The sequence below is a fragment of the Chiloscyllium punctatum genome, chromosome 7 (genome assembly GCF_047496795.1).
Source record: "Chiloscyllium punctatum isolate Juve2018m chromosome 7, sChiPun1.3, whole genome shotgun sequence".
NCBI classification, from domain to species: Eukaryota; Metazoa; Chordata; class Chondrichthyes; order Orectolobiformes; family Hemiscylliidae; genus Chiloscyllium; species Chiloscyllium punctatum.
This window is the reverse complement of record NC_092745.1, coordinates 86,148,973-86,160,208: the sequence shown is the minus strand read 5'-3', so window position 1 is coordinate 86,160,208 and position 11,236 is coordinate 86,148,973. Positions and strand designations below refer to the sequence as shown.

At 36.1% G+C, this 11,236-nt stretch overlaps 1 long non-coding RNA gene across 1 annotated transcript; it reads right to left on the bottom strand.

Annotated features, from left to right (window-relative positions):
* Window positions 1-422: 422 nt before the first annotated feature.
* On the bottom strand, window positions 423-9,498 carry LOC140479893 (uncharacterized). Its single transcript, XR_011961153.1, has 3 exons — window positions 6,504-9,498; window positions 4,473-4,541; window positions 423-4,023 (listed from the first exon to the last, which is right to left on the bottom strand). It is a non-coding gene; the product is annotated as an uncharacterized lncRNA (long non-coding RNA).
* Window positions 9,499-11,236: the final 1,738 nt, after the last annotated feature.

Sequence of the window (11,236 nt, the reverse complement as noted above, 5' to 3'; positions counted from 1 at the left end):
TTGAACATTTTGGATACAATATACTACAAAATATTTCCTGTTGAATAAATAATCATGCTACTCGTGTTAATGTATATATATTTCCAGACTTGATTATATATCATAATATGTTATGTGGAGAAAGTAACTTTTGTAGATTGAATTATGTCAGTTATGAGGTTAGACTAAGTACAATAATACATGGAGTGCGGAGTGATCAGGGAGTTTTTTTCTCAACCTCAGGATAGAACTTTAAGCTAAGGCCTATCACTTCTTTGGTAAATGTTGGTGGAGAATGTGTTAAGGTAAGTTATGTTTGATTTATAGAAAGAAATACTCAATTGACTGAAGAGCTTTGTTTAGTTCTATTAGCTTTTTTTAAAAGATTAGATTACATTCCCTACAATGTGGAAACAGGCCCTTTGGCCATACAAGTCCACACCGACTCTCCAAAGAGCAGCCCATCTCCTCTGACTATTCACCTATCACCACTGGAAACTTAGCATGGCTAACCCACCTGACCTCCACATCTTTGGATTGTGGGAGGAAACTGGAGCACCCGGAGGAAACCCACGCAGACACAGGGAGAATATGCAAACTCCACACAGACAGTCGCCTGAGGCTGGGATCAAACCCGGATCTCTGCAGTGCTAACCACTGAGCCACCGTACTGCCCTTGTCTCCAGCAGATTTTGGAAGCAAATGTAACAAAAAGAACATCACAAGAACGACCTGATCTCATCAACTGTATTATACATTTGGCACATAACCAAGCATAAGTTGAAAAAATTGAAGTTTTGTCTCACTAAATGAGATAAAGTATACTAGTATGCATAAATAAATTATTCTTAACCATTCATGGCACATAGAAATATATCCAATTAAATTAAGAATGTTCTAATATAAAGATCAACCTACAACAGTAAGTAGATGGTTCTATATGGTTTCCTTCTACAAACCATATAGAACCATCTACAGGACATTTTGCACATACTTTTCTGAGGAGAATTCACCCGTGTCAGCTTTTTCTTCAACAGGTCTATCAACAGGTCTATCATACATGAGGTATTGGTTTTCTGTCTGGCCTCCTTTCACCAGGTTTCCCTTCACCTTGAGACTGCTACTGCTCAGGCTTCCTGCCAACCCTTCTGACATCTTCTTTTCTTGAGGTCAAACTGTGTGTGGCTTGCTACAAGAAAATATAGAAACTATTTACCAATTTACTGGGGTGAAGGATAACTGGGAGAAAGCTGCAATAATAGGTCAACCAGTATTGCCAGATAATGATATCAGTAACTGTCCGACAAATGGACAGACGTGTTGAAATAATGATAAACATTTCTGACCAATTTTTTTGACAAAATCTTTACTCCTACTTTGATCCAATCATTGGTCTTAATAAACTTCTTCAAAATGCAATTTTGGATTTTTATTCCAATATACTAATATTTTGTTTTTTGATCTGACTTTCAGAATAGCTTTTATGCTTTTTTGTAAATGATATACTAAAAATGATTGCTCCTGATGTTCATACAATTAACTTCAGGTGACATTTTCAGTCTGCTAATCATTTAAAGTAGAGTTAAATGCCTATGTTAAAAATAATGGCAACCAAATACTTCGCACATCAGCTAGAAAGGTCTTCCAGACTTTTTTTGATTTTTAAAGCTCAACCATATTCAGTAATCATTTGAATGCAAATACATAAAAGTAAATAGTAAATGGATCGTTCAAGAGAATCTGTTGTTTTCAGATGTGTGTGAAGTAATACAAGAAGCAAAAAAAAAGTTAACCTGCAGCACCTAGGATATTCACAAATCCAGGAAATAGACCAAAATTCCCCTTTCAACTTGTGTGTCACCAAGCATGCATGAATAAAGGTTTTGTACACAGGACACAATCTAATATCAACAATTGTTAAGGTTTGCTCATGGTTTTCCTTCACTTAGATTCTTCACAAGATTTATGTTTCTTCCTATTTAATAGTTTTTTCCATGAATGGGAAATTAAAGTTTTTTTTAAAATGATCTAACCATAAAACGTTGCATAAGACAGTGGTATTTATAGTGTACATAGAATAACAGATGTTACAAGACGTAAGTAGATTGAGTTGATCAAGCACGAAAGTAATCTTGTGGAACTTAACAAATGTTATATCAATATCAGAATGCAATATCATGTGTAATACACTCCAAGGTATGTTGTTCTTCATTGTTTCTGAAAGTGCAACAATTTACCTTCCCCCATAATTGGATACCAAATTAGTCTTATTTTTGCTATTGGAGTTATAATAGTGAATATCAACTGAAGAAAAATTGACTTTTTGCATTCATTTGACCAGGCCATGAGTAACATTACACCACATTATAGAAGTCACACGAATTTTTTTAATGTCTAAGCCAGCACTCCAGTGCAGTATTGTAAAGCAATGCACTTTGGGAACAGCCATCTTTCAGAGAGACATAATAAAATAACTTAATATCTTCTCAGATGGATATAAAAGATTCCTCAATGATATTTGGAGACAATTGGAAGACCTTGTATACTGCTTGATATATATCCGTCAAACAATATCATTAAACTGATTAAGTTTTTTGTGGACGTTGCATAGTGCTAATTGGCTACTATGTTTCTTGTTACAAAGGTCACAACATTTGAAAAGGAAATTAGTTGGCGATATATTGTTTGAAATATCCTGAAGTTGTGAAAAGTGCTTTATAAATTCATATTCTGTTTCTTTTTGGGTGATATGAGGAATAAAGCATTCCTGTGAATGACAAATGAAATCACATTTTGTGCAAATTAGACTACGTACATACATGAATCAAATTTCTAGTAGAGCTGATAATCATTGGAACAAAATTAACCTGTCTATCCTTTTATTGCACAGGCAATAGAATAAAACAGTGTCATTGAAGTTGTGCAAGCATGGAAAATGTTTGCCTTAAACAAGCAAAAAATATTGGAAGTGCACAAGAAATCATGGATTTTTTAAATTTCTCATGATTTTGAAGAAATCAAGCTATTCAGTTCACCAACTATTTCAGTGCTTTAATTTTATCCACTGTAAATGACCTTTGGGTGATCTGCCACTGGCTAAGAATTTTATTTCCTAAGCCATACTATTTGATTAAATGTTAAATGATACCAAACAACTATCTTTTTCAACCTTTCCTCAAACTTTAAAGTTTCTTCTTCTTTAAGTTGGATGTAGTTTCAGAGTCAGAGTTATTGCTATTATTTGGGAAGCGGTGTGACGAAGTACTGTTGCATTACTTTGGCATGCTCTTAAACAGTTTTGCAACTTAACTCTCAATATGTTTATTGTCATGGGTCATCTAACTGGTACATTTATGCTGCAAGAAATAGCAGTAGGAGTAGACCATTCATTCCCTCAAGTCTTCTGCTCCAAGACATGTTTTTCTAATGTTCAAATTCTGTTTATCTTTTGCATAGCACTAACTTCTCACTCATATTGATTTGTGGGAGAATAGGTTGCTGAAGAACTTTGATGCTGCTTAAGTCTCTTTCTTGTACTTAGTTCAAATGTTGCAAGTCTGTACAGAGGGTTTTGCCCAGAATTTAAATGCGCCAGTATGCCATAGGCTTCTGAACTTAGCAACTGTTGCAGATTGCATAAAACTGAGTATATGTCCCATTGTATATTGAATTGTTTTAATGGCATAAACAATAATTTTAAAAGTTGGAAGTACAGTCCTACGCACAGTCCAACATGATGCAGAAGATCTTTGGCAGACAATCCAATTTCTGGCACAAAGTTATCATCTAGTTCCTAGATGTCTTCATCCATGTCCTATGTAGGGAACTACAACACAAACTTATTCTCTCCAGAACTTTGACCTCTGCTGTCTGCACAAAATGCATTTGCTCCTATTCATCTTTCTTTAGTCAATCCGAGATCACTGCAAATCAATTTTAACAGTATAGCAGTTGCTGATTAATGAACTGTGCTTGGAAGGGATTAATGTGTGATAATGGCAGATGGCTGTCTACTTTCTTTGTTTCTGCAGCTTAACCTGGGATCTGCAATGGAAAGAATACAAAGACAGAGTTAGTGCTCAATGGCAAAAAGAAAGAATTTCTTTTGTCAAAAGAATGACAATTCTATGGATCAGCAGGTTCTCATGTACAGTATAAGACAAAGAGATTTCATCAATAAGAAAAGACCGGGGAACCTGGGAAATTATGTTTCTTTCAATGTCATAGTCTTCCAGGCTAAATGACTTCCCACTCACATGTATTATTATCTCCACAATTTATGCAAAGATTTGGGTATTTGCTAGACATCCTTTGGTTCTTGACTTTTCTCTGGTATAAAAACGAGTTGTGTGAAAACTGTTGAAGAATGGTGAAGGTGGTTTGCGGCAGCTTAGTTATGTTTGTGGTGGAGATCGAAGTAGCATTAAAGAAACTTCTGTTTCAGTGAACATAATTGAAATGAAAGTCAAGCAATGTCTAAAACCAGTAACTACCTTTACAGTGGCGAGTTAGAACTCTGTCTTATTGTGGCTCATTTTGAAATGCTGTCTTCATAATGGCTTCTACAGTTTTCAACAGATCAAAGGAGTAATAGAGTTAAATCGATTCATTTAGTTTTATTAGCAGCTATAATATTTGTTATCTTATTAAAATGGGAATTCTCGCTGAACAAGAGCTACTAAGAAACATCAAATGTGTCAACTACTTTGGGAAAAAGAATGATGGAAATTCAGCAATACGTTAATAATTTTAAGAATTTTTTTCAGTAATATTATAATCCAACTGCATTCTTAGTCATAAGTATTCAATAATTTCACCCACTTGACCATTACAAATTGCAGGACCTTATAAATTCCACTTGCCACTGCACCAAAGATGCCATAATTAAATTACATTTATTTTTAAAAATCAAGTACGTTGACATAAAATGCACAAATTTCAAATTAACTATAAAATAGTTGATCTGACATCAGAATTACCTTTAACATATTTCAAATAATAACTTTCAACTTAAGGGATTCATTAATGCCCTCCGAAAGGTGCAGAGAAAAATCCCTCAAATCTGTTTCTAGGACTTCCAAGAAATATGAGGAAAACATGTGTTTTTCAGTCATGCCATGTCTTGATAAAGATGTATCAAGAAGATAAAGCTGAATGACAGATACAAGTAATGGAAATCTAATATAAAAATAGAAATTGCTAGAAAAACATGCAATTTTTGATGAGCTAACCTTATTTACATAACCTTGTTAAATTTTCGGAGGGGTCACGAATTTGGTAGTTAGGAAATTGTCTACGGCTGTTGACCATAAAGACTTTCAGAAAGTAATTAGTAGTATTTGGCTGAAGAGATTATCAGCAAAAATGGAGAATTGCAGGGCAATTCCTTGTGGCATAGATCAAAACTTATTTGGAAAGTAGCAGACAAGGAGTGGAAATAAAGAGTTTGTTGTCTGAGTGGTGGGATATGGTGAATGGTGCTACCCAGGGATCCAAATTTGAGTTTGCTTTTCAACATATATATCAATAATTATCAACAGAACAGAAACTTCTGTATATGCAAAATAAGCAAGTTGTATGGATGGTAACATAAAGTTGAAAAGGGACATGGATAGACTAAGTAAGCAAGCAGATAGAATTCAACATCAAGAACCATGTGATTATCTACATTAGATATGAGGATAACAAATCACAATGATAAGAGTTGGATAGAACTCTTAAGGATAGTGGAATCAGGGGTTATGGTGATAAGGCAGGAACAGGATACTGATTAAGGATGATCAGCCATGATCATAATGAATTGTGGTGCAGGCTCGAAGGGCAGAATAGCCTACTCCTGCACCTATTGTCTATTGTCTATTGAGACTAGGTTTTGTGGTGCAGCAATGGAACTTAGGTATCCATATCCATAAACCAGTAAAAGCCATGCACAAGTACAAAAAGTACAACTGAGGAAATGGTGTTTCAATTATACAGGACCTTAGTCACATCTCATCTGGAGTATTATGTTCACTTCACTTCAAGAAATGTACATAAGGGTCTTGGAAGAGATATAAAGTAGATTTAGCACAATGATGCCAAGCAGTACACTATTAATGCATAAGGACAGGATGCAACAACTTAGTACTTCCTTGAACTTCGTAGACTAAAATTAGCTAATGTGTTTAAAATAATATAGGTTGTTTAATTGACTAATGTGTTTAAAATAATGTAGGTTGTTTAGGAGTGAATTAGGATACGCTTGCCTGTACTTGTGATCATGAAGCTCCTGGTGAAATTACAGAATGTGTTTCATGATGTCAATTAACTGAGCACAATGTCCATTTTTCTGGAATTGTTTATATAGAATAAAACCAAATTATTCAGATTTGAGATGATTTGTTTCATTTTTTTTGTACTGAAGCATTAAGATGCCCAACTTGTAATCTTCTGTAAAATCAAAGGAAGGTCAGTCAAAGGATTTATTTGCAAAGATGACATTTTGGGATCCCCAGATCTGCAGTAGTTGTTTAGAAAGCAGTTACATTATAAGGTCATTTTCCTGTGAAGGAATCTTGGGTGCACATCACATTATAATCCTGCAGTCCATAACCAAGCTCCAAGAAATCCTCCAGATCATCCAGGAGGCTGTGTCACATCACTCAGTTTGGAGGACTTTAAATCCAATCTGGGAGCAAAAACAAATTTAAACAATGCACAGTCAGTTAATTGGAATTTTGGATTACTTTGTAAACATATTTTGAATATGTTCGATGCTGTGAGAAAGCAGGCTCTATAGCTTAGTCTCTACTAAGATTAAAGCTTATTTGTAGAGATAGCAGAATGTTGCACATGTCTGTGGCATGCCAATTACAACTTGTAGCACAGCATAACTCAGATCTTGCCAACTGCGCATTGCATTCTGCAGCTACCAATTTTAGAACAGTGGTGTTGTATAATTACCATGTTACAACAACAATAGTTTATATTTATATAAGGCTTTAGCATAATAAAACATTTCAAGGCACTTCACAGGAACATGACAAAACAGAGTATGATACTAAGCCACGTAAGGAGATATTAGATCAGATGAACAAAGGGTTGGTCAAAGAGATTGTTTTTAAGAAGGGTTCTAAAGGAGGAAAGCTTCTCAGACAGGAAAGGGAGCAGTATGAAATGAATTTTAGAGCTTGGGCTTTAGGCAACTGAAAGGTCAGCCATCAATTTTGCAGCAATTGTGCCTTACATAGTAATAGCTCTGCATATTATTAGGTACGATACTGAAACAGTTTTTCTATCTAATTTACAAATTGTGCTATCTTACAAAATGGTCTTAGTCCTCAATCAATATCATGGTCAGGTTTTAGTTTTTTTTCAATCTTTAAAATACGCTATTTTATCTACATACATTTTTGAAGGAAAAGATAGAGTGCAATCTGTCTGAAAATACATTTTTTGTGAAAAGATTGAGTCCTGCTTTTGGGACTGAAAGTGCAGTCTACACAACTACAATTGTGTGGGAACCTGGAGCAGCATTCTACCAGCAGTGGCGAATTAAAAGAACACTCCTGGGGGCCATCATCCAGTTGAGGATGCCAGCCCATCCTCCATAGTTGTCATCCCAATCCAAGGATCAGCAACTCAGCAACCTCAGGAGCACCACTGCTAATGGTATCCAGTACTGTGACAGTTTAACAAATGAGAGGGTTGTTCAATGCCAAACCCTCAAAACCTTCCCACACTCACCTCCACTCCACCCCAACCCCTCAAGATTAGTGAGCTCTTATGGAGAAGCCAGGACCAGGCAAGCAAGGCCCACAAACAGGGTGGGAGTTTCTTGTTTTGCTACTGAGAGGTACTGTCCATAGCCCATAGAGGACACATCAAGAGTACTCCCTTCCCCCATCACAGGAAACCACTGGGATACTGCAGGGCCTTCATGACATGAATAAGATGACTGTGCAGGCAGGAAGAGGGTAGAAAGATCCAATTTAATTGGGTCCTAAATTGTGCCACTGAGATTCCACCATTTTCAATGGGAAATAATCAGGCTCATCTTCTGACGCTTGTCCTTCAATTGTTGCATGTATTTGTTGAATCTGTAAAAGGCTTGAAATTCTTGGTTTTATAAAGTATAAATTTAGTCTATAGTGCATTAAATCCAGATAGGCTTAATGGTATTAAATAGTCTGCAACATTCAATTGATTTGCTCTATTTCATTTTCACTTAAAACTTTAAGCTTGGCTTTGTCATGGCTCAGTGAGCCTAAAAAATTAATGAAACATGTACATCAGGTTTAATTGCCAGTCTATTTTGAAATAGTTGAACTTAGCTTGGATGACTCATCTCAACATCCTTGATTGAGGGAGAGAACGATGAGCCTCAGTTCCGATTCCTGACCTCTGCTGAGAATATCACTCTATCGATTTTGGATGAGAGCCAGGTGAGGTTATCTGTGACAGCCCCCATAGTAGTACTGCCTGCTTGTCAAAGCACACAATCAAGTCTCAAATATGAATTATGCCACTCAAAGTGCTAAAGGCTAATAGCTAGGCTCAAATGGCAGACTAACAATGAGTCAATACCTTTAGGAGGTGGAGAGGTGAAAATTAGCAGGAAAAGTTTTATTTCTGTACATTTGTCAAGATGTTTGCAAGATTGCAAGATGTGTACAACAAAAATCATCCATGGCATCATGCAAATTGCTTTGACTTAATTACCATTTTACAACATTTGATGGTCATTGGTTGTGATTTTGTATTTTATTGTAAGCATTTCTGTTTCAATAACCTCTTTAACCTGGGATTTTGCCCCTGTAATTTTTCCAACACTTCAAAAGCACAAAGGAGAGTGTTTTATATTTACTGGATTTAATGTTTTATTTGACTGATTAGGCTTTGCAGTGTAATTATACTCTTCTCCCATCTGAAATCCCATAGATTTCACACGTTTCAGGTATAATGTGGAGATTCATATGTTATTAGGTTAATAATGCATGGCTGCTCTAACTAGCATGTGTTGTCCCAATTCAGATTTTCAATTACTTCACTCTGTTATTAACTGCAAAATAAAAGAACTTGTACTTGAATAGTTCCTATAGGTGCTTGAATCTGCTGAATTTCAAGAGGTTGTATCATTGGTGAAGCAAACTAAATTCTAATTGTGCAGCCTGGGTTCTCTCACACTATACTCTTTAAATTGTTCACAGACAAAAGAAAGCTTAAGCCTTCTCAGCAAGTACTGTACAATGCACCTTGCCAATCATTGTAGGATTAGCCGATCTTTAGAGTTTCATTTTATTCAATGTTTAAACATATTTTTGCAGATAAAAACATTTCACTGCCACTACTTACATATGAATACGATCACGTTATTTTAAGTATATATTTGCAACTTTAACTTGAGAAACTCTTTATTAATTCATTTGGGATCCTGCTTACAAGCAAATAGAGCATTAAATTTGATGTCCAGCCTTTCATATTTATTTATGTGCAAAGCACACACCCGAAATACTGATATTAGCTTTAATTAATACCACATCCTAAAAGTCTTCTTGTTAAACATAAAAATTAATTAAACATCACTATTTCAAGCTTCTGAAGTAGCTTGTTTTTTTAATGAGAAAAATTATTACTTTGATTAATAAGAAGGTAATAAGAAGATGCAACAATATCAATGTTGTGTTTACTTTTGGGGGTATGGAAATAAGGTACATATTAAATACCTAAGAATTTAGCTATTTAATAATGGCTCTATTTCTCTTGTGTTTGAGAGTGTGTAAGAGAGATGTTCTCTTATACAGGCTAAAGCTAATTTTCTACATGTGTTCGTCTCTTACCTATGTGAGTGGTAGATGCCGGTTGATATGTGTAATACACAAGGCAGTGTGGTCTGTTAATATTCCCATTGGGAAGACTCCTGTAAATACGTCAGTAATTCATAAATTAGCAATAGAATAATGACCGACTGGAGGGCTTGACTGAACAGCGTCCTGTACAAACAAATAAAGGTGTACGTAACATCGATAAACAGGAATGTTTGTAACTTCAATTCCTATTTAAAGCTGCAGTCAGAATTAACACTAATTCCCTTTCTTGGTCAGGTTTAGGTTTTGTCATTGTTGGCAGAATTTTGAACTTTGCTCAGAGTGGAGAGAGAGTAAATTCAACAAACAATACTTGTTTGACTGTTCCTGATACACCTCGCCCATTTTTTTCTCTCGCCATTAAATGGTTGAGGAACGTCAGGTGGAAAGTTAATAAAAGTGATATCCCGACAAAGGTGGCACAGCCGAAGCCGAAAGGCATGTGTGTGTGCGTTGGTGGTGCAGGGGATGAGCAGCGGTTCGCTGGCCCAGTTGAGAGCTGCACCACAGCGGATTCATGCGGCTCCCAATATCGGGCGCTGCGCAGGCCGCTGGCAAAATCAGTCCGAAAGAGGCAGGGAGAACCAAGGGCACTTTTTTAAAAATATGTGGAGCTCCAAGCATCTCCTCCTGACCTGCAAAAACAATGTCAAACTTGGTTTTCCACAGCCTCTTCGGCTAATAGAATTAACGGGAAAGGACGCCGTCCACCTAATGCAAGTTACCCCAAGTTGTTTGTGACTGTGAGATCTAATTATCTGAATGTTACATCCTAAAGTAGGCAGAATGACCCGGCCGCGGACATGACCCTCCTTGTAATGGGCTGATTTCTGTTCAAAAAAAAATTAAATTCTACTTTTCGGTTATTTGGATAAATTATTGAAAAGGGCATGATAACATTGTCGAAACCGATCAGCGCAAAATGTGAGATAGTGCTTTTTATTCACGTTAACTCCTACTGCTCTTGTTTGTTGAACGGAATGCTGAAAGTTTATTTCATAGGAAAGGAAATCAAGCCAAAGCCAACAGGCCCATGATGTAATATTTTTGTTGGGAAGAATGACCTCCAGCAAATGTTTAATTGAATGAAAAGCGTTTGACCCGGAGCAACACGCTTAGTTCTTTTTCTTTCAGCAACGATTAGGGATTTTTATTGTAATATTCAAATCTAACCTGGATATGCATCTCCAAAGGAGCGGCATGCCTTCCAGAGTTCTCAAAAGTGGACTGTGAGGATGTTTTCTTTTGAACACGGCATTCTATTCACGAGCTGGAAATTACAGAGACACGCCGCAAAAAGAAGGCTGGATTCTTTAAAAAAAAAACAAAGTTAAAATGTTGGAAATCAGTGTGAAGCGAAAAGGACGCCTCCGACTCTGTGGATTTTTTTTTAAGACCCACACAAAAAAAAT